Source organism: Globicephala melas, chromosome 17 (genome assembly GCF_963455315.2).
Source record: "Globicephala melas chromosome 17, mGloMel1.2, whole genome shotgun sequence".
Lineage (NCBI taxonomy): Eukaryota > Metazoa > Chordata > Mammalia > Artiodactyla > Delphinidae > Globicephala > Globicephala melas.
In genome coordinates, this window is record NC_083330.1 from 32528157 (window position 1) to 32550991 (window position 22835).

The following is a 22835-nucleotide window of genomic DNA, read 5'->3' on the forward strand; positions in this document are numbered from 1 at the left end:
AGGGCTCGGGAAAAAAAATTTTTTTTCAATAGGTGTATCATATATAGTGGAAAGAGCACCGGTGTGAAGGCAGCTTAGGGTTTGAATTCCAGAGCTTATGCTCTCTGTGGCCTGGACAGGTTTCTTTTGCACTACAATCCACACACTTGTAAAATGACATTAAAAACCACTCTTTCTGTGGGTTCTTAGAATTAATTAAGCAGGTTATGTGTGTAAAGTATCCTGGCACTTGAATGAGTTGTCAGAACCATGGGCTGCTGGAGACCATGCTTCTGCCCTAGGTAATCTTCCCTTCTACTGGGCAGCAAGTAAACACAAGCACAGGAGTCAGTGCTCTGGAAGAAGTGAGTTCTGCTGCTACAGAGCACAGAATCTCTTTTTTCTTTGATTTAATTTTTATTCTATATTGGAGGATAGTTGATTTACAATATTGTGTTAGTTTCAGGTGTACAGTAAAGTGATTCAGTTATACATATATCCATTCCTTTTCAGATTCTTTTCCCGTACACTTTGTTACAGGATATGGAGTAGAGGTCCCTGTGCTATGCAGTAGGTCCTTGTTGATTATTTTATATATAGTCGTGTGTATATGTTAATGCCAAACTCCTAATGTATCCCTCCCCGCCATCTTTCCCCTTTGCAGAGCACAGAAACTTGGAAGGGCAAATTCAGGGTAGGATTCTTGGAGGAAGTGCCGTCCTTTCTAGGGATATGTAGAAGCTCCTGGGGTGGCAGGAGAGAGCAGTGTGTGTTGAAGTTTGAGAAATGTAAGAAAATATAGCAAAACTAATGTACAGGACTGGAACTCAGGGTTTGGGAAAGAAATGAGAGTCGATACTGACAACTTAGTGGGGCCCAACAGAAAGGCGCCTTGTTTGTCCTGTCAGAAGTTTGGATGTTTATCCTGAAGGCTGCGGGAAACACCAAAGAACAGTGAAATGGAATTCTGGTTTAGAGGCTCACTTGGACCTCCATGTGGAAGGCAGTTGATTGGGTGCAGGGTGAATTGTAATCTAAGGGTCCCACTTAAGTTATAAAAGGTGGGACCGGGTTTTGCAGATCTGAGAGAGAATGGGTGAGGCCTGGTGACCAGTTAGAAAAGGGAGGGCAGCAAGCGTGGGTGACAGTTTACAGCTGCATCTTTTTGAGAGATACAGAGCACAGTAGAAAGGGATTGGGGGTGGCGAGAGGATCTTACTTCATCTTCAGTGCTTTAGAGGGGCCTGGTAGATAGGTCTGGGCCCAAGGTACAGATGTGGGCTTTTGGGAGGACAGGTGTTTGAAGGCATGGTAGAGACTTAGGTTATCCACAAGAATATCCAAAGAATCATAGGTCTGAGAGTTTTTTTAAGTGTGTATATTTGAGGATGTTTATAAGCTGAGAGAAAGTAGCCAACAGAGGAAGGGTGTAAAGATCTAGGAGAGGAAGTGATTGTTCATTTGTTTTTGAAAAGCTGAACACTTATCGTGTGCCTGGCCCGTTTCTAGGATCTGGGGTTCACACCTTATGTTATCTCTTCTGCAAGGACAGTTCAATTCATCCCCTGGTGAAAAGAAGTCAGATGATTCTTTGCATCCCATTCAGGTGTAAGAACTGTTTTGTACCTCTGAAGGGAAGCCAGCTCTATCCTTTGGTCACCTGCTGATGATAATAGCATTGGCTGAGACCTGACCATTTACAGTGAAGGCACTTCTGTAGGTAATAAGTTCCAGGAGGGCCCGAACTGAGTATGTCTGTTTCAGCATTTAGCATGGTTTAGCATCTGAGAGGCCGGTACATTATTGGCATATAGTAGACTTAAAAATGAATATTTGTGGATTGTCTGAATGAGTGGATGTGTGTGATTCACATCCTATTTGCAGGTCCTATGCCCTGCAATGGATTTTCAGTGTCAGGTTGTGAAAGTATTTATGACGGGGATTGGCATTGTTCCCTATCTAATGGATAAAGATTACACATGAAAGGACTTTACACTGACATCCTAAAAGCCTCATAGGAATTACTTAACAAAAAAATAAAATTGGATTCTGTATAATTTCTAATTAAGCTGGCCAGAACACTGGTATTTCAGCCAGTCCTCTGGTAGTTCCGATGACGTCCCCATGATCACCCAGGCATAATCAGAATGGCTTTAGGATTTGGGAGCCAAAATGTTCCTCAGTATTTACGGCTTTGCTCGTCCATTTAAGAAAATGGACTATTGAAAAAATAGCTTCAGACACAATATGGCATTATATGATTTAGCATGAAATCTGAGAAATATAGAGGTTATCGGAAGCCTGCAATGGTGACGTTCCCTCTGCTATTGAAGTTATTGTCTTTAAACAAAGATTCTACATCACTAATGCTATATATATATATTTTATGATATTCAGGTTAATTTCCAATTCTAAGGAAGTAATTGGTTCGTTGGTATGAGAGATGGTGTGGCTTCCAAAGGTGAAAAGTATTATTTTGTTGTAATTTCCGGCTACCTAAGGATGGGAGAGGCCCAGGACACTGCAGTCAGTATATTATGTGGAGCAGGTTATATTGTGGTTTATTTATGAACTTTTACATGTTTATTTTCTTCTTTGCGGTATGCGGGCCTCTCACTGTTGCGGCCTCTCCCGTTGAGGAGCACAGGCTCCGGACGCGCAGGCTCAGCGGCCATGGCTCACGGGCCTAGCCACTCCGCAGCATGTGGGATCTTCCCCGACTGGGGCACGAACCCGTGTCCCCTGCATCGGCAGGCAGACTCTCAACCACTGCGCCACAAGGGAAGCCCACATGTTTATTTTCTATGCAAGTTTGTGTGCTCCTTTTTGAGTTTTGGTAGATAAGTGTTTTGTAACTTTGGAATACTTGGAGTTATATATATATATATATTTTAATGTAGTAGTTAAAGCCGTGGAGAGTGTACTAGTCTACCTAGGTTCAAATTCTGGCTTTACCCTATGACTTCCCTGTGGCTTCCTCTGCTCACCTATTAAAAAGGAGGATAATAAGACTGCTGTGGTGAGTTATATACTAAGTGCTATTTAAGCATTTGGTATAATGATCATATATACTCGAAGGCAAGGAACTTGCCCCTTGATCGTCTCTGTATTCCTAGTGCTTAAGAATTCCTAGTGCTTTCCTAATGCATTGTCTTAGGATAGCGATAGCTCAGTATAGTTCTTCTCACTATAAAGTACTGTTATGTTGAAAGTCTTTGCTTGTGTACTAATAATCTATGACATATCTGCTGAGGACAAGGAATAGTTTTAAAACTGCAATGGATAACAAAAGATTGTATGATGTAATGCCTTTATTATGTAATTATAAAACTAACAAATGATCATGGTAGAAAATTTGAAAAACTCCTAGACAAAAGAGAGATCAACAACATTTGGAGTAACTTTCAGAGTGTAGAGCTGTCCATGAATATTAGTGCTTTCATATTTTCCAGGACTTTCAGTAGACTCTGCTTCTTAAGAGTCTATTCATGATATTTTACTTTAATGATGTCTTCATCATGGGGACACACACACACACAGAAATCTGTTAAAAAAAAAAGAAAGGCATGTAAATCACTGATGTTTCAGATGGCCACATGAAATAAAGTGAGAAAGGTCAACAAGCTGAAAGAATGTGGAGTAGCATCTCCTTAATTGCTTACATAATTCTGATAATTACCTCTTTGTGGATAAAGTAATTAATGGGGAATCTAATTCAAGAAAAAGATATGAACTGCAAGCCTTCTTGAAGCCCAGTATTTCTTTCCACAAAAGGTTACTTTCCTTGGCCGTGCTTCCTTATTACCTGACAGGGAAAGAGTATTGTATGGCAAAGGATCTTCCTGAAGGAGGGTGCTTCCCACACTGATTGTCATAAGTGACTTCGCGATTACTGTTGCTGTATTACCAAAATCTTAAACTAGGATATTTTTGACAAACGCGGTCCTTAGTTAATTTTTAGAGCTACAAACTGTCAGATGGCTCTGAAATAACAATTGTCTGGCTATTCTTCAGGGTGATCACAATATGGAAATGACCTTGAGGTATCACTAAAAAACAGGAAGGTTTGAGTCTTCCTTTGGTTCCAGAGTGAAATGCGAGTTGGAGTTGGAGTTGGAAAAGAGGCCCACAACCAAGTGATAGAGAAGGAAATGTGAGGTCATCAGTGAAAAACCAGGTTTAAGTTAAGGTGAAGAGGCATGAGGAAATGGGCAACTGTTCCAGTATTACAAAGATCATCAAGAAGCATATCCATGAATGTGGTTTGTATTGCAATCTGCTGAAAAAGAGACAAATATCCTGGCCTGGCCTTCATGGAGATTGTATTTTATTGATTCTGATAATAGATTATTGTTGAAAAGGGCCTCCTCTAAATTATAACCATGCAAAGGCAGCAAGATAATTTTTTTTCTTTATGTATGTGTTTCTCATTCCTACTCACTTCTATCTTAGAGGAAGAGAAAATCACAAAAAGCAAAAATGTGAATTCTCAGCTATTCATTTTCAAAATAATTTTTTTTCCAAATTCCAGTGGAGGCAATAGGTTAACTGTTAAGATTTGTAAGGCTCAAAAAGCTAGATTTTTACAAAGTGTCACCAAATTTTATTCTATAAATAATAGCTTTGCAAAGAATATATGGTGATGCAAAGTTGGAAGAAGCTGGTTTTTCTTCCGTGAATGGCTTCACTGTGTTGGGAGAAGAGGCACAGAAGAAATCAAAGAAATTAAACATGGGGTGAGTTTTCCTGATAGGGGACTCTAGTGCTTTAAAATAGACTAGATAATCTATCTAGGGATAATCTGAGGGTAGAACAGACCAATGCCTCATTTCCAATCTGGTACCCTGGAAGAAAACAGTGTATTTTCTTTAAGGTCTTGAGAGGTTTTTCTTCTGCTTTGTTTTGGTTCACTTTGTAATCAACCTTATTAAGGTATCATTTACATACAATAAAATGCAGACATTTTTAGTCAACGGCTCAGTGACTTTTAATTAATGTATACATTTGTATAACTACCACCCCCATAAAGATAGATAACAATTCTAAAACCCTAGAAAGTTTCCTCCCAGGCTTTTGCAAAAGTATCCCCATCTCCCACCCCAAGGCAACCACGGATCTGTTTTTTATCTTTAGAGATGACTTTTGCCCAGTTTAGAATCTCATGTAAGTTGAATAATACAGTGGGTGCCCTTTTGATCTGGCTTCACTTGCTCAGCATATAGTTTTTGAGATTCATTCATGTTGGGATGTTTTAAACCAGGACTTTAGCCTGGGTGGCTGATGTTGTCTGAAGGCACCTATAGGTACATCTGAGTCTCTGGCATTGTCACTGTCTGTTCTTGGCTCAGTATTTTCAACTTTATAAGAAGCACAGGGTTGAAGTAAGGAAGATCATTGTCAGTATAATGGAGGTGAAGTGGGTTCTGTTATATAATATTCTCAGCATAAATTGATCTGCTTGGAATCATTGTGTTGATAATGGACAAGGATACTCCTCCTCCAAAAACCTTGATACTATAAAACTACTAAAGGACGCTGTCCTAGGACTCTTTTAATTTTCATGTTTTGGGAAACATTTCTGGAGAATTCAAATGCTCGCAACCTGAAAGAAACAATTATTCACCTGAAAGCTGACTCTGCTAAAGTTGAGTTGTCTGACCTTTACATGCTGATAGAACCCAAACAGCCTTGCAGAACAATGCTCTCTTGTTGGATATAAGCATATAGATTGTTTAAGATGGACGTGTATATGCAGTAAAGTGAAAAAGCAAAGAATCTTTGAGTTTCCCTTGCTGGGTTTTTTTATTTTTTCATTTAAGTTTCTATAGCATATGCTAATAATTCAGGGAAACCTCAGGTTAGTTTTAGGTCCACTCTACATAAATGTTGAAGTACTCCATATCCACCTTTTTTCTACCTTCCTTCTTTTCTTCCATCTTTCCTTTCTAACTTCTTATAATCCATTATACTTAATCCTGCATTTGCTGAGGTGGCAATTAGTGTATGAAAATACTGTGAAATTTTGCTGTTCAGAATGCATGTTGACCAAATTCTATATTGAGAAAAGGTCTGAATTTACCCAGAGTAACCCTTTCTCAGCGTCTTTGAATAAAGGGCATAGAAACTGGGCTATATATAATATCCTGACAGGTATGTAGAACTCATAGCAATTGCCCTAAAGAGCTTACCTAGCGTAGATGCATATGAATGCATTTAATAATTGCTTTATTGGCAGCAGTGCCAACCTACACAGTCTGTTTGGTTTTATATCATTCTCATTACCTGCTGTTTACCACTGTATACATTGCTAATGGTGTGGTTTCTATGGCTTGTGAATTTCTCGGCCAAATAATATGTAATTTATTGCACACTTTAGTGTAGAAGATGGAGACTCCATAACTTTTCGTGTGCTCTTTGCCCCTTTGGAATGTATTGCACTGAGATCAGGCAAAGTAATAAATTTATTTCAAATGTGCGTGATAGCTAAACATCAACTGGGACTGATGGGCAATATTTCTTCTTCCAGCAACATAACAGTTTTTAAAGACTAAGCCATTGAACGTGGAGTCACTGAACATGGGACTCAGTTCACTGGGATCCTCCTTAGAAAAATAAAGGACAACTTGAATTGGATTTGTGTGGCTTATTCAAGTAGTAACTAATCAGCTACATCTTGGTGAACTTAATTTGTCACAATCCTTTGGGATTTTATTAACTCTCTTCCCCTTCTTCCCCGACTCTCACGAGAACGGATTATGAGTATCTTAAAACATACTAAGTCGTCTTCCATCCCTGTTAATCTAACTACAAAAGCACACTTTCCTTATCCAATGTAACTTACTGTCTTTTAGAGTGGCTGGGGTTTTAATTCTCTACAAAATTAAAACCAGCAAAGAGAAACATTTTCAAGGAGCCACACATTGTAGCGCTTTAGAAAGAAGACTTTAGAATTAAGGGCAACTGTATCATTTTATAGCTAAAGCACCTGAGGCCTAAAGTAGGCAGGTAACTATCGAGGTCAGGGAAAGGGGTTGAAGATCAGGTTTCCAGAAAGAGTCTAGAGGGACTCAATCTGAGCAGGTCAAAAACTGAATGGAGGCCACGAATGTTCTGGGAAGGCTGGCATCTGGCCTCAAGTGTGGGATTCAGACAGGGAGCGGACCCGGGGGGGGAACTGAGCTTCTGCAGTAGGCAGAGAAGTCCACGTCCTCTCCGGAAAGTACCACTGACATCAGGGAGTTGAGGGGAAAGAGCAGAATTCCAGTCCACCTGAGAAAGCAGGCCAGTCTGATTAACTCTGAATTTAGGCTTATTTCAGATACTTCTTGAGAAAGAACTTGGACAAGAGCAAGTCCCACGCAGCCTCTTTTAAATCCATGCCCAGTATTTTCTGGTGGAGCTGCTTAAACCCTCCAAGTGACTCCAGTATTTTAATTTCACTCTGTATTTAATTCCGACAGTTCTATGATTGATTATTTAATTGGCAAATAAGTAGGGTCACAAAAGAGTGTGAATGTATTTTACAGGATGAGGATGGGCGGAGTGGAGCAGTTTGGAATAGGACACCAATAAAAAGGGATCTTGGTAAAGAAGAACGTCTATTAGAAATGGAGAGGAATTCGCAAGGAAATTAGTGCCTGACACCACGCCCTTCTCTCTGCATGTTTAGAAGCTAGTTTCTAATTTTATTTTCATAGGAGATGTGCCTGTGATGAATTGTCTTTTACCTCCACACTATTTATCACATGGACATATTGTGAAGTTTGTGTGAGAGAAAGCAGTATTAGAATTTGTCTTGGAAGGAGCTATAAACACTTCCTGGAACAATCTAGGGTAGAAGGAAAAGGAAAGGAAGGTGGAAACAAAGGAGAAAGACAGCTAATGATGCTGGAGTCTCTTGCTGGGATTTGTGGTATCTCTTTTTGAAACTAAGTACAGAAAGTCAGAACTTGACTGATTGTTTCCAATCATGGTTTGTTTTAAGTTTTGCTTTTTTCTTGCTCTCTCATCAGTTATTCCAGCCATTGCTATGTCATTTTCAGTTTCAGTAAGCATGCCTGTCTTGTTTCCATTTGCATTATTCATGCAAACGTTGATTGAACTGATGACCCCGAGTTATCAAGGAAACATTAGATACACCAGTAGATACATTTCTTAATTTTAGAAAAAAATTACCGAGTGAAGGTTAAAATAACTCCTCTTCAATTTGTTATTTTAAAAAAACTTCTCCTAACATACAATACCTCATTGCCTAACAATGCCAGATAAATGAAGAATTCCTATGTATTCATGAATGCAGGCTAGTCTGTATATTTTTTGGCAGGTATGACCGTTACCGAGGGTAACGGCCTGGTTTGCTGGCCATGTCCTGTCTCCTAGATAGTTGTAGTTTCTGTTGTCTTTCAGTTGGTCCATTGGATATCAGAGGTGAATTTATAAAACTATACTTCCCTTTACACTTAGTTTTTTGTTTTGTTTTGTTTTACTTGAAGTATAGTTGATTGACAATGTTGTGTTTCAGGTGTACAGCCAAGTGATTCCGATATATGTATTTCTTCTTCAGATCCTTTTCCATTATAGGTTATTACAAGGTATTGAATATAGTTGCCTGTGCTATACAGTAGGACCTCGTAGTCTATCTACTTTATATATAGTATACACTTACTTTGTGTGATCCACGCTGGTCAGACCACATGATTATTTTCACTTCTGATATAATTTTTTCAGGTCCAACCTCAAATCTTTGATAAGAAGATATTTTTTAGCATGTGTGTGCTCTAAATCCAACAGTAGTTAGCAGAGATATGGTTTTGCACGAGGTATTCTTCGCTTTTTTGTTCTCGGCCAACCAACTGAAAATTAGCTTTTATTTTCTGGTTGGTTTGCTAGATGTTTATGACTATAATAAAAGTCTTACATTTTGTCTCATATCTTAAAACACAATCTGAATTAGCAATGGGTATTGTGCTATACATAGGCGCTGTGATATAAATATTGTATAAGTGAGATGTAATGCTTGGTGTACATAAGGGTTCAATAGTCCACCGTGAGAGTGCAGCCTTTTGAACAACCTCAGTGATAAGTGGGAACCACTTGTCCAAGACTTTTATTTAAGATGCAATACTCATTTCTATCCCCTTCAATACATTTTAAGTACCCCAAGCTAGAATAATGGGGCTAGAGGTGCAAGAAGAATATTATACCAAACAGGGGCAATATAAAAAAAATTACAATCAAATTTTCCTTATTAAGAATATAAGTCAAAAACCTAAATACACTATTATTCCACAGAGTTTTAAGGTATATTAAAAACATTGTGATAGGATGTTTCAAAAATTATGGTACAATCCCCTTCTGACACCCTCATTCCTAAGTCACCACTTCAGCAAGACTGGGCTTTGGCATACTCAACCCACATGATGAGACAATAGCAAAAGAGCTTGATGGCTCAGTTGCCGAGGACTAGCCCACTAGGTTCTGAAGACAAGTGGACCAGGTGCTCCCACTGTCCAAGCCAACCACCAAACCTGTGAGTGAGGCTGTCTCAGACCAGCTCTCACTCAGCTGATCCATCAGTTGACTAAAACTGCATGAAGGAGCCCAGATAAAACCAAAAGTAAAACACTACCCAGATGAATCCAGTCCCAAATGGCCAAGTAATTGCTATTTTAAGCCACTAAGTTTTTTGTTTTTTATATCTTTATTGGAGTATAATTTCTTTACAATGGTTTGTTAGTTTCTGCTTTATAACAAAGTGAATCAGTTATACATATGTTCCCATATCTCTTCCCTCTTGTGTCTCCCTCCCTCCCACCCTCCCTATCCCACTCCTCTAGGTGGTCACAAAGCACCAAGCTGATCTCCCTAAGCCACTCAGTTTTGAGGTGGTTTGTAATACAGCAAAAGCTAATCTATACTATAATACAATTTGGTCAAGTGGGTTTATCCTTGAGAATGCAAGGTTGGTTCAGTATCAGCCAATCAATTCATGTGATTCACTGTATTAGTTAAATAAAAGGAGAAAATCATATCATCATTCTTTTTAGATAGAAGAGATAAAAAGCATCCCATGAGGTTCAAAATCTATTGGGTAAATTTTATAAAACTAGATCCAAATAATAACTATCTTTCCTTGATAAAGGCTATATACCAAAAATACATGGCACATGTATACACTAACAAAAATTATTATACTACTAATTTTTTTAAAAAATTAGCATTTCCTTTAAGGAGAGAATTGAGATGAAGATTTCTAACATTACTGGTCTATTGGAACCAACCTTTTAGGAGCTGTGTATTGAGAGAAATAGAAAGAGAGAAGGTTTAGAAGAATATAGATAAAAATGTCATATTTATAGATTGTTTTGATTATGTATTTTATTGGAAACACAGGAAAATCAATAAACTATTAAATCTAAGAAAAGAGCTCAACATAGGGGCTGGAAAAAAATTAATACACCAAGATCAATTGTGTTCCTCCATAGCATCAGTATCTAGATACAATACAAGATGAATTTACCATAGTAACAAAACCTATAGAGTATGGGGTTTCACCTAATAAATTATGCAGAAAATCTTCATAATGAAAACTTTATTAGAGGACACATGAGTAAAAGAAATTTATATCACAGGTATGGATGAGATGACTTACTATAATAATATAAATGTCCTTATATTAATCTATAAAATTAAATGCAACTATAATAAAAGGCCAAGCTCTTTTTTTTTTTTTTTTTTGAGGGACAGCATAAAAAAGTGATTCTAAAATGTATCTGGGGGACTTCCCTGGTGGCACAGTGGTTGAGAATCCGCCTGCCAATGGAGGGAACATGGGTTCAATCCCTGGTCCAGGAAGATCCCACATGCCACGGAGCAACTACGCTGGTGCACCACAACTGCTGAGCCTGCACTCTAGAGCCCACGAGCCACAACTACTGAAGCCCACGAGCCTGGAGCCTGTGCTCTGCAACAAGGGAAGACACTGCAATGACAAGCCTGTGCACCACAACAAAGAGTAGCCTCCTGCCCCACGGCTCGCTGCAACTAGACAAAGCTCACACGCAGCAATGAAGATCCAATGAAGCCAAAAAAAAAGAAAAAAAGAAAAAAAAAGAGCAGATTGCTCTATCTCCTATAAAAAAATTAAAATAAAATAATGTAAAATAAAATGTATCTGGAAGAATAAAGTTCTCCATACAGCTATAAAGAATAAAGTTCTCCATACAGCCATACAGCTATAGTTTTGAAAAATAAGCTCAAAATGGAGAATGTGCCCTACACATTAAGATATATTGGGAAGTCATGATAGATAAGAACTGTGTGATGCCCTTGGAAGAAACAGCAAATAAGAAAACAAATCAAACAGGTGGCCTAGAAATAGAGCTATATACAGATAGAAAGTTGGCACATGAAAGAGATGGAATCATAGTCCAATGGAGGAAGTTGAATTACAGCTTTTGGGGAAACAGTCTCATTTTAAAAAGAGAGATGAGACTGGATCTTAACCTAGTGATATCACTTATGTTGTACCCAGTCCTATATAGCTCACCTAATCTTCACAAAAAAATCCACAAGGCATAAACTATTATCCTCATTTTACAGGTGGAAAAACTGAGGTATGAGAGATAAAATGACTAGCCTAAGAAGTACATGGTGGAGCTGGAACTTAAACCCCACAGAAATCATTCTATTAACCATTATGTTATATAATTCCACCTAATGTACAAAACTAAAATACAATAGTTTTAATATCTAAATGTGAAAAATAAAATCTAGAGAGAATAAAAGAAATTGCAAGGTAATATATTTGTGATTTCAGGGTAAGAGATGAAATAGATCTTTGAAAAATAAAGAAGCATACATTGTATGAAGCAAAAGTGATGAATTTAACTATATTAAAATTATAAATTTATTAATATAAAAAATCTGATTTAAAAGAATAGGCAGAAGAGCTGAATAGACATTTTTCCAAAGAAGACATACAGATGGCCAACAGGCACATGAAAAGATGCTCAACATCACTAGCCATCAGGGAAATGCAAATCAAAAACCACAATAAGAGATCACCTCACACATGTCAGAATGGCTATCATAAAAAAGAACAAAACTAACAAGCCTTGACGAGGAGGTGGAGAAAAGGGAACCCTGGTACACTGTTGGTGGGAATGTTAACTGATGTAGCCACTAGAGGGGTGGGATAGGGAGGGTGGAAGGGAGACACAAGAGGAAGAAGATATGGGGACATATGTATATGTATAGCTGACTCACTTTGTTATAAAGCAGATACTAACACATCATTGTAAAGCAACTATACTCCAATAAAGATGTTAATAAAAACAAAAACAAAACAGAAGAACCATATAATCCAGTAATTCCACTCCTAGGTATATATCTGAAGAAAACAGAAACACTGATTTGAAAAGATGCATGCACCCACATCCAGTGTTTATAACAGCATTGTTTACAATAGCCAAGATATGGAAGCAACGTAAGTGTCCATCAACAGATGAATGAACAAAGAATACGTGCCATATGTACACAATGGAACACTGCTCAGCCATAAAAAATGATTAAATTGTGCCATTTACAACAATATAGATGGACCTGGAGGGTATTATGCTTAGTGAAATAAGTCAGACAAAGACAAATACTGTAATGATATCACTTATAAGTAGAATCTAAAAAATAAGACGAATGAATACAACAAAACAGAAAGAGATTCACAGATATAGAAAACAATTTAGTGGTTACCAGTGGGGAGAGGGAAGCGAGAGGGGCAAGATACAGACTGGGAATTAGGAAGTGCAGACAACTATGTATAAAATAAATGAGATACAAGGATATATTGTAGGGCATGGGGAATATAGCCAATATTTTATAGTAACTTTCAATGGAGCATAATCTATAAAAATATTGAATCACCATGTTGTACACCTGAAATTAACATAATATTGTAAATCAATTATACTTTAATAAAAAATTAGAATTTTATGTACAATAAAGGATACCAAAGTCAGACTGAAAAACAGTTGATGGGTAGAAGACATATACATTATCTAAAACCCAACAAAGGACTCAACATCTGAATACAAAAACTTCTACATCTCTAAAGACACAGAATACTCAATAGAAAAATGAGCGAAGTCATGATAGGCAATTCACAGAATGGAAAACATGAATAGCAAGAAAGTATATGAAGACCTAACTTTTCTAGAATCAGAGCAATGCAGAATTAAAACACCTTACTTCATATGAATCCACACATGCCAAATTTCCAGAAGTTAAAATGCAAATTATGCTGTGGAGCAACTACGCCTGCGCACCACAACTACTGAGCCTGCGCTCTAGAGCCTGGGAGCCACACTACTGAGCCCGCGCGCCTAGAGCCTGTGCTCCGCAACAAGAGAAACCACTGCAATGAGAAGCCTGCGCACCACAACGAAGAGTAGACCCCGCTCGCTGCAACTAGAGAGAGCCTGAGTGTAGCAACGAAGACCCAATGCAGCCAAAAATTAATTAATTTTTAAAAATGCAGATTAACAGCGTGTGGTGACAAAGGATATGGCAAGAGAGAAATTCCAAGTATTGCTGGTGAGGGGAAAATGGTACAGCTATTCCAGAGAGGAATCTGTGAAATAAGGCATATATATGACTTCTACCTCAGCCATTCCACAGCTGCACTGTTACTCTGCACTGTTACTCAGGGGGACATGTGGAAAGAGTGTATTAATGCCTATGGTGGACATAAAGTGTTGAAAATAGCCTAAGTATGTATCACCAGGGTAATGGATAAGCAAAACATGGTATTAACATATGGTGGAATATTAGACAGTGGCCAGAAGCAATAATTTCTATGGAGCAACACAGACAAATTTTAAAACAATAATTTTGTGTAGAAAAAATAAAAGAATAGGATGTGATTTTTAGTCGATACTACTTTTGCAAAAATTAGAAAATACAAAACAATTCGGTATTTCAAATAGATACACATGTTTAAAATAACTATGAAAGGTGAGTTGGGAAATTATTTATTAAATGGCCCAAATGGTGCTATATAGGGGAAAATAAAGGAAATAAATCTGGCAGAGGAACGTCGGGGCCAAAACCAATCTTAAAAGTATTAGAAAACAGAGTGACCATACACACTGATGATAGAGTGACATGAACTGAGGCATATGGTCCCTTTTGAGTAAATGCCTTAAATACAAACTAAAAAAATAATGTCATAAGATTTACAAGCACTATAAAAATATTTAGCATTATTGCAGTAGATAGTAGAAATATATAACCTTTCAACTTAAATAAAAACAAGACTGATGAAATATCATCTTTGTTCCCATGTCATCCATGCTAAGGAAGAAATAATAAATCAGCTTTTAAGATAGAATTTTTTACAATGAGAGATAAAAAAACAAACAAAAAGAAACCCTAACTGTTTATCCCATGAAGGGAGAAAAAAACAATTTGAAAAGTCAGAGTAGAACTCTCTGAGGACAATATTTAACATCAATTTTTGTAAAACAGAATTTTAAGAAGCTGGTTTTGAATTGTTTATAGAGTTTCTAATTAGCATGCTGAGGAAATACAGGGTCCATCTTAATCCAGAAGCAAATAAAAAGTTCTGACTCTTACAATTCTAGGCTCTAGAGTAGGTGCGTGCTGGTGTGCTGGTGTGTATGTGTGTGTGTGTGCACATTTGCTGTGTCTTTTCAATAAACTCAAGAGTACATAAGGGTGTATGTTATTACATTGTAACAATTCTTGAGCAAGTCTAACTGAAGGTCAGTAGCAAACAAGTAGATGCCGCTTGGGTGGCCCCCCAAACTCTCAGGTAATGAGCAGATCTGGCTTGGCAATCATGTTCTGCTTTTAGACATAATGCATTTTTATGTTCTTGTTAGCACTGAAAGACTAACTTGAATATTCTGCAGCTGATGAAATGGACAACAGAGCAGTAACCTAGAGTTTACAAGTATTTGGGGCAGTAAAACTTTAGTTCTAGATTTAACTTGGATTTTAGTCCTAATTTAACTTGGATTTTCTACAATGCATTTTTTTCCTATAAACTGGAGGTATATACCACCATAATCCTTAAAAACCTGTGACTTTGGGCTTCAGGGGTCTAAGCCTTCTCTCTAAGTGACTGAAAGGTACAACTGGATATTAGACCTGTCTAAAAATTGTCCTCATATACAAGGGTTCAGCTTGATTTTTGGATAGCTGTCATTAAAAAAAAAAAAAATGTGCAAAGAGCTAATGCCTTTTGCTACAAGACAAAACCATTTCTCCTGGACATGCAGTAATAGGAGGCAATGCCATGTGTTGGAAGCATGCACATATTTTATGAGAGATATTAATCTGGAGGTTAACAGCTAGGTGCTCTGGTTGAAGTAGTTTATTTCAAACATACATATAATGTTAACCCACTTTGTAACAAAGCCTTCAACATTTCATATGCAAATTCGTTTTTCTTTCTAGTTTAAGCCAAAGGAAATCCCTATAAGTCTTGTCTCCAAAGAGTAAATATAAAGAATTCATAAGATTAAAGAGTTCTTATCAATTGTATAAAAAACTAGAAATGTACTAACTAGACAAAAATGTAGACGTCTAAGAGAACGTCCAACAAATAGAAAAGTAGAGGACTGCACTGAGATTGCAATCCTGAGAAAAATACATTATTTCTAAATGAAAAAGTAAAAGGAGATAGTATAAATTAAAGCCAGAAGAAAAATTTAAAATCTACAAAAATACGAGTCAATACAAAGTTAAAAACCCATGAATTTTACTATATACCCAAAGGCTTCACAAAAGATCTCATGAATATCACAAATTAAAATAAAACAAACAAAAGCCAGAAATATTGTTTTCCCCAAATTGTACTACTACCTGCTTATTGCTTCAGTGGTAAGAAGAAAAATTATCTTCAAATAGTTAAATTGTATACCTACTTATATTTTAACTCTTAGGTGGATCTTGTTATATAATTTATATGATCTTTAAAGAAAACTTGTTGATTGTTTATTTTGGCATCTCTTAGGAAATTCCTATTTAATTAGATAAATCTCGTTAGATAACTTAAATAAAAATAGATGCAAATACAGTATGTTTCATATCATTCATTTTAGACCTCTAAGAGTTGGAAAGGCTCAACCTGGAGAAGAAACTAGTTTTATTGAGGGAAGAAACTACTTTCCAGTTTAGAAGAGGAGGGATTATCCCATTTCTGTAGAGGACGCAATCAGGAAGATACAAAAATAATGATCCTTGCCTAGTGCTAAGGCCAGAACTACTGTGAATATTGTACCAGATCTTGTAAAAACAGCCACTGTGCTGGCACTCACAGGCCTGGGTCATGGTGTGTTCAACAATAAAACTTTGTTCCAAAGGATGGAACTCCTTCGGGCCAAAAAGCTTTCACCTGCATTATTCCATTAACCTCACTGTTTTGTTATGGGAAATGTGTTTATTTTTTGAAATGACATTGAAATGTATCCTTAAAAGAACACTTTAGGTCTCAACCAGATTCTCTTCTCTTTCAGCCAACACATTACCTTTTAGAAATCAACAGTCTACTTCTTTCTTTAAATTCACATTTCAAAGCTGTAGCAGCTAATAAATGTTAATATGATTTTTCCAAAACTGCAATCTCCCTAAATTTCTATGCTGTCTTCTTTATCCTGTCTTTTCAAGGTAAAGGTATCTTTCCAGTTTTCTTAGCATTATCAGGATTATGGATTTTGTTCATTGTTAAAGTTCGTTATTTATGGACATAAGTTAATGTAAATGCAAAAATATCTCGTATTATTCACAAGCTGGCTGACTTAAATCACTCGCTCTTAAAACAACTTTACTGCTCTCCAATCTGTTCAAATGCACGGAAATATAAATTCAGGATGATGTGGCTTTTCTGCAATGCTTTCTTTTCAGGCTGCAGTCTACATGACAGCGTTATATTTTATGCTTGCTGCTGTTGTTGTTCAATCTATAAAATCTCTCTTGAAGACCCCCAAAACAGCTTGTAATTTACTTTTACTTTTGGTGACTCACTGTTTTCAAATTGCCATCTCCGACCATATCCCCCTTCCAGGGGAATTTATGCAGATTTTTTTTTTTTTTTCTTCTACATACTGATTTATGCTAACCTGAACAATTTACCACTTCTACATCCATGTAGTAGCTCAAATAAAAAGAGTTCCTGTGTTAATCCCACAGTAAACCTCGGTAATTCTCACATCACAGGAGTTGTAAACGTTTGTTAACAGAAAAAGAATGTTTTTCCCAAAATAGCTACATAACTCTTAAGACTACTCAAATTCCTAAATAATCCTTTTTTACAAGACTCCCGCCAACTTTATTTTGATACATTAAACATGTGGAGCCTATTTTAAAAGGTATTTAACAGTGACTTCATCAAAACAGCTTCCTAGTTGTTCTCATAATGTCTTTTTTCTAAAGTTTTCAAACTGTTTTTAGGCCAACTTGAATAGTGATGAATGTGAGCCGCTATCAAAACGCTTAAGAAGCATTCTGCCAAACAGGATGGGCAAAAATGTTCTAGATCTGCTCAATCTGACATTAGAGGTCATGCAACTTGAAAAATGAAATAACTATTTCCAACACTCATTGAGCCCTTCATTTTAAAAATAACTTCAGGGCTATTTCCACACTCTACATTTAATAATACAATTTTTTAAAAAGGATGCTAGGCTCGGTGAAATCAGAAACTGATCTGCCACTTAAAGCTGGTGAGTCTATTCTTAATGGGCCTCTGGTAGATTTGGGATACTGACGATAGCAGTTTCATTTAAGAACTTCACTAGTAAAAAGAATGACATCCGAAAAGGACTGCTGGGGAAGACAGGGAAGAGAAGACCGGAGTCTCCTGAGAAGAAAAAGAGAAACGATTTAAATAAAGTCGCTAAGGAGGAAGGAGGTGGTGAGAGGCGTAGACAGAAGAGCGAGAAAGAAGATTTAACGAGGAAGTGAAATGGAGCGCAGAGGAAGGCAGAAGCTAATGAGGAAACAAATGGGAAAGGTAGTGTTTTCAAACAGGCATGCACCAGGAAGGGACGAGTTACGGCCTGGAGTAGCCCCAGTGCTTTCAGGTGAAAGAGATGCTCGCAGAGAACAGGGACAAGCAGTTTACTTCCAGGCTTTGGAGCAAACTAAAATTTCCTGCCCCGAGCCTCTCCCAGCCTCGGCCGAGCGCGGAGGCGGCGGCTGGGGAAGGGGCCTAGCCAGGAGCCAGGCCCGGCGGCCCGCTCCTCTGGGCTCCGCGGCCGAGGGAAAGAGGCGAGGATTAAGCGGGGAGAGGTTCCGGCCGCAGCTCGGTGGCACCCCGAAAACGGTCCGGGGCTTCGCGAGCCGTTCCCCCTGCGGGGGGGCGCCCAGCGGCCTTGCCTGGGAAGAGGGAGGGAGGCGAGGTCTAGGGCGTCCGCTCGCGCCCGCCGCAGAACCCCTCTGCTGCACTCAGCCCAGGCTTCCAACGGAGGCGCGACCCTGGCTCAGCCGCCGCTTCCCCCTCGGGGTCTTGGCCACCGCCTCCGCAGCCTCCGGGGCTGTTCACACCGTTGGGCCCCGCACGCCGCCGCCGCCTTCTCTCCACCCTAGCGCCGTTGCCGATTCGGCCGCCGCCACCTCCTCCGCCGCAGCCTCGTCTCTCTGGAGCACCTTCCAGCCACCGAACCCTGAGAAACAGACTCCAGCCGCGCCGGCAGGAAACTCCCCCGCAACTGCCAGGGGGACGAATTGGTCAGAACACCGGCGGCTTTTCCGCCATTGAGCAGCAGCCGCTCCGCTCCTTCTGCCTATGCAGACTCTTAACCCATAATTGCTTTACTCTTTACCTCTATTTCTGGGTTCTTAAATTAACTCTTACATCAGTGTTCTTCATTACTCAAATTATTTTTTCTTAGGAACTTTTCCTGGAAGTAAGTTCATGCTATTTTTGACAAGAAAACATTTGACTTCTGAAAGAATTCTTACGGAAATGGGTTTATATCCCAAATGCACCACCAAAAATCTTTGTGACCTTGCATGAACGTCCCTTACCATTTCAGGTGCTATCTTTGCTTGACTCCAAAGGGAACTGATTAAAACTATGAGCATCTAGCTGTTATGCACTTTTGTCTCAGTTTGGTCAATGAAACTCTCAAAAATCCATCAGATTTTCATTATTTTTATCATTAGCCTGTTTGTGTAAAATAAGTTACCATTTGTGGAGCCAGTGTTCTCCTTTATTCCGGCATCCAATCATTGTAAATATTTCTCATGGACACATTCTTAGAAGGCCTATGAATAACCTGGCCTCTTACTGATTCTCCCTTTTGGAGTCTTACTAGCCAGACTTCCCCAATAACTTTCAGAGAGAGCTTTCCCCCTTTCCGGGTCTTCTTTTTGACTTCTATACGCCATAGAACTTTCAAAAGTCATCACACCAATACTAATATTACCACATACCCTCCAAAAAGCTCCAAGCTGTCTATGCCTATTCATTAATACTTTATCAAAACTTGTCCAATTGAGTAGTATTAGCACAGATATTTTACACATTTTAGCACAGACATGCTCTGTTTAAGGCTGACAGATCCATTAGGAATTAACTTTCTGGTACATTTTCCTCACAACTGCGTTTCCTCATAACTGAGCCATCAGTTATCGCTTGCCTATAGAAAGGCAGATAAGAGAAAAGAAAGCTAAGTGAGAAAAGGTATGTAAATAGACTAGCACAATATTGGACACATAAATATTCAATAAATGATAGCAAGTATTCTTACCCTTATCCTCACATTAGTTTATATGTATTAAAAACTGATTACTGGACTCAACTCTTACTTCCATTGCTCATTAGATCCTCACAGAAACCTTGGAGGAAGCGAGGTTTTATCCCCATTTTACAGGTTGGGAGACTGCAGCCTAGAGGGCTTAAGTACCTTAACTGAAGTCATATAGTCAAGAAATAAGCCTGTATTTGTCACAATCACTTGCCCATGCTTTGACGTGACACCACCACCCATCATTTACCCAGCTTCACCAAGGTACTACTAATTTTTTTACTCTTATTCTCCTCTCTTTGCTTCATACTGCCATTGTCACCAACCCAGTCAAATTCACTTTTAATTTTCCAATGTTAGTGAGGGGAGTAGAAGGTGGAAATTGAGGTTAAAGGAGGAAACTTAAATGTTATTCAAGGATGACTTCATCTTAACTTCCAGCCTTCGTCTACCCATTCTCTGCTCCAGTCACACGCAGAGTATTTGCTATCTCTTCCATAAGTCTTGACTTTTCTTGTCTTTATGCCACTTTTCTTTTCTCCATTTGCAATGAATCTCCCTTTCCCTTGGTTCTTCACCATTTCTTACTCCATACTCTCCATTAAAATTCAAATCTACCTTTAAAGCCCAACTCATATACCAGTTCTGTCCTGCAGTCTCCTGGATCTGCCGAGTCAGAACTAACCACTTGCTCCTCCGTGCTCCTGCAATGGCAATGATGTTAGAAGGGCGAGTGATTTTACAGCTCGCTCACCACCTACGGGAAATATGTCCTATTTGCCCTTCCACATCCTTTCTCCACCCAACTCTATATGGATGGCTTGCACGGCCTATCTTAGTAAGTGTCCTTGCTCTGGCTTCCGTTTGGCTCACCAATGAAGAGTACCAATAGAAGATTGTAGGGAATGAAGGAGGGGAGTGAAGTTAGGGTATTAATTCTTGCCAAATTGCTGGGAGTTGGCTGCATCCCCCAACTAACGTATAGTGCTTCTCTGTGGGGCGTCACAGCATCTTTGGGGAGGACTCTCTCTCCAGCAAGGCTTCCTTTCTCTTTCATCTCCTATAAAGTAGCCACACTTTTACTGAACCCAGGGCACTACACTATCTCTTGATTCTCTACATTGGGCTCAATTTATCCTTATTGATGTACCCCTGATTTCCTGCTGAGACCCTGTCTGATGAACTTTGTAATATGCTCTTCTAAGCTGTTAATTTTACAAACCATATTATTACACTTATTAGAAGAACGTCTTCAGGATGTGTCAGTAAGCTCTGATTGATAATAATCGTAAACAGCTAGAATTTATGGAACATAAAGCATGCTTTGGTTACTCTCTTGAGTACACTGTGTGCATTATTCTAAGTAATTAAAATCACTATTAGCTAAGCAAGGCACACAGATGCTAAGAGGTTCCCAGAAGTAACTTGCTCATGGTCACTCCAGTGTCTCAGTAGTGTTTAGGACTCAGATCTGTCCAAAGCCTAAACCTTAAGTTCTAGGTCTAAGCAGTGGCTCTCAAACTTGAGTATGCATCAGCATCACCAAGAGAGCTTGCTGAAACAGGTAGTGGGCCCCACCCCGAGAGTGTCTGAGTCTGTAGGTCTGGAGCAGGGCCCAAGACTTTCATTTCTAAAAATTCCTACGTGCAGCTGATGTGCTGGTCTGGATACCAGACTTTGAGAACCACTAGTCCAGGCATTTTAGGTCCAGAATTTCAGGTGTTAGAATAATTTTCTGGTGATAAATGTCCAAAAAAAAAACAAACAGCACTGCATTTTTCTGTTTGTAAGGAGGTAATAAATTCAATCTTAAAGAGTCAGTAATGGGACTAAGTATTTAAGAAAGAAGAGTTATTCTCCAGGAAGATGGGAGGAGATGGACATTCTAAGGACAGAAATGCCCTTTCAGGAAACTTGCAAAGGGAACAGAAAAATAACATAGTAAGATTCTGCTATCCAGTGTTCACAGAACATGAGTGGGATACTCTTGACTGTAAAATGGGAAGCCAACTTTTGCTCACCATATACATACCTTATTCAGTACAAATGTTTATTAAGAATCTCCAAAAGCTAGACACTAGGCATCAGGGCTACACTGATAGAGCAGATAAAGTGCCTGGCCTCACGGAGCTTGTGCTTCAGAGGATGTACATCAGCTTAGATAGACTGAATGATGGATACCATATTGGGTTCACACTTCATCTCAAGAAAAAAATATATCCATACACGTGATCCAGGAGTCAAATGGCAAAAGACCTAGCCTCAAAGTGAGTGTTAATTTCATTAAATGGTAGGTAAAAATTATTTTATATGCTGAGATAGGCTCTGCTTAAAAGACACAATATTCCTCCAAACGTAGCTTATAAACCTGTGACTTTTTCTAGGAGAAATGTTGCCTTCTTTCCCAAGAAGGGAGCAGTAGGGGTCGGGGTGGAAATAGTTTCATCATCAGAGGCACAGTCTCACTACTACTGCTCAGCTCCAATTCGCAACCTTCTGAATGGTTTCCAGACGAAATAATTTAGCAAAGTGATGAAGAAAAAATGGCCCATTAATCTTAGATGCGTGTTATAACTTAACTCTGGGTTTAGCATAGGAAAAATATTATTTGCATTGATTATAAATATGCTTTATGGCTGCATATATTATTCACTCTGAACATTCTAAAATTATTAGCTGGGTTGACATGATGAACTGCACAAGAGTACTTCTAGATGGCATCTCAATGTCACCTGTTACTCACATCATATAGGTCTAGGAATCATATGTATTTTACTCAATATGAGATCTTATTCCAAACACCAAAATATGCCTGTTTTTATTCGATGGTTATCATCATGAAACTACCAGCTAAACATCATTTAGAAAATTCAAAGCAAGTAAATTACTGTATTAACTGTCCAACTATGATTATGACTTTCCTCCACTTACAGCTGAACCTAATATAATGATCTGGTCAGTCTGACTAGGAGGATTTATTCATTAATTTACTCAAATGTTCTGAGGTATATTTTGAAGGACTTAAATTATGGTCTGCTTTGTAGGATCCAACAGTAAGGGTGCAGGTTTATCTCCTACAAGCTC

General features: G+C 38.5%; 1 protein-coding gene across 1 annotated transcript in view; it reads right to left on the reverse strand.

Annotated features, from left to right (window-relative positions):
• Positions 1 to 3272: 3272 nt before the first annotated feature.
• LOC132593699 (uncharacterized) overlaps positions 3273 to 22835 on the reverse strand; it is a 50073-nt gene continuing 30510 nt past the window's right edge. Inside the window, exon 6 of the mRNA XM_060286927.2 lies at positions 3273 to 3523. The gene's annotated coding sequence lies outside the window, so the exon portion shown is untranslated. The remainder of the gene's footprint in view (positions 3524 to 22835) is intronic.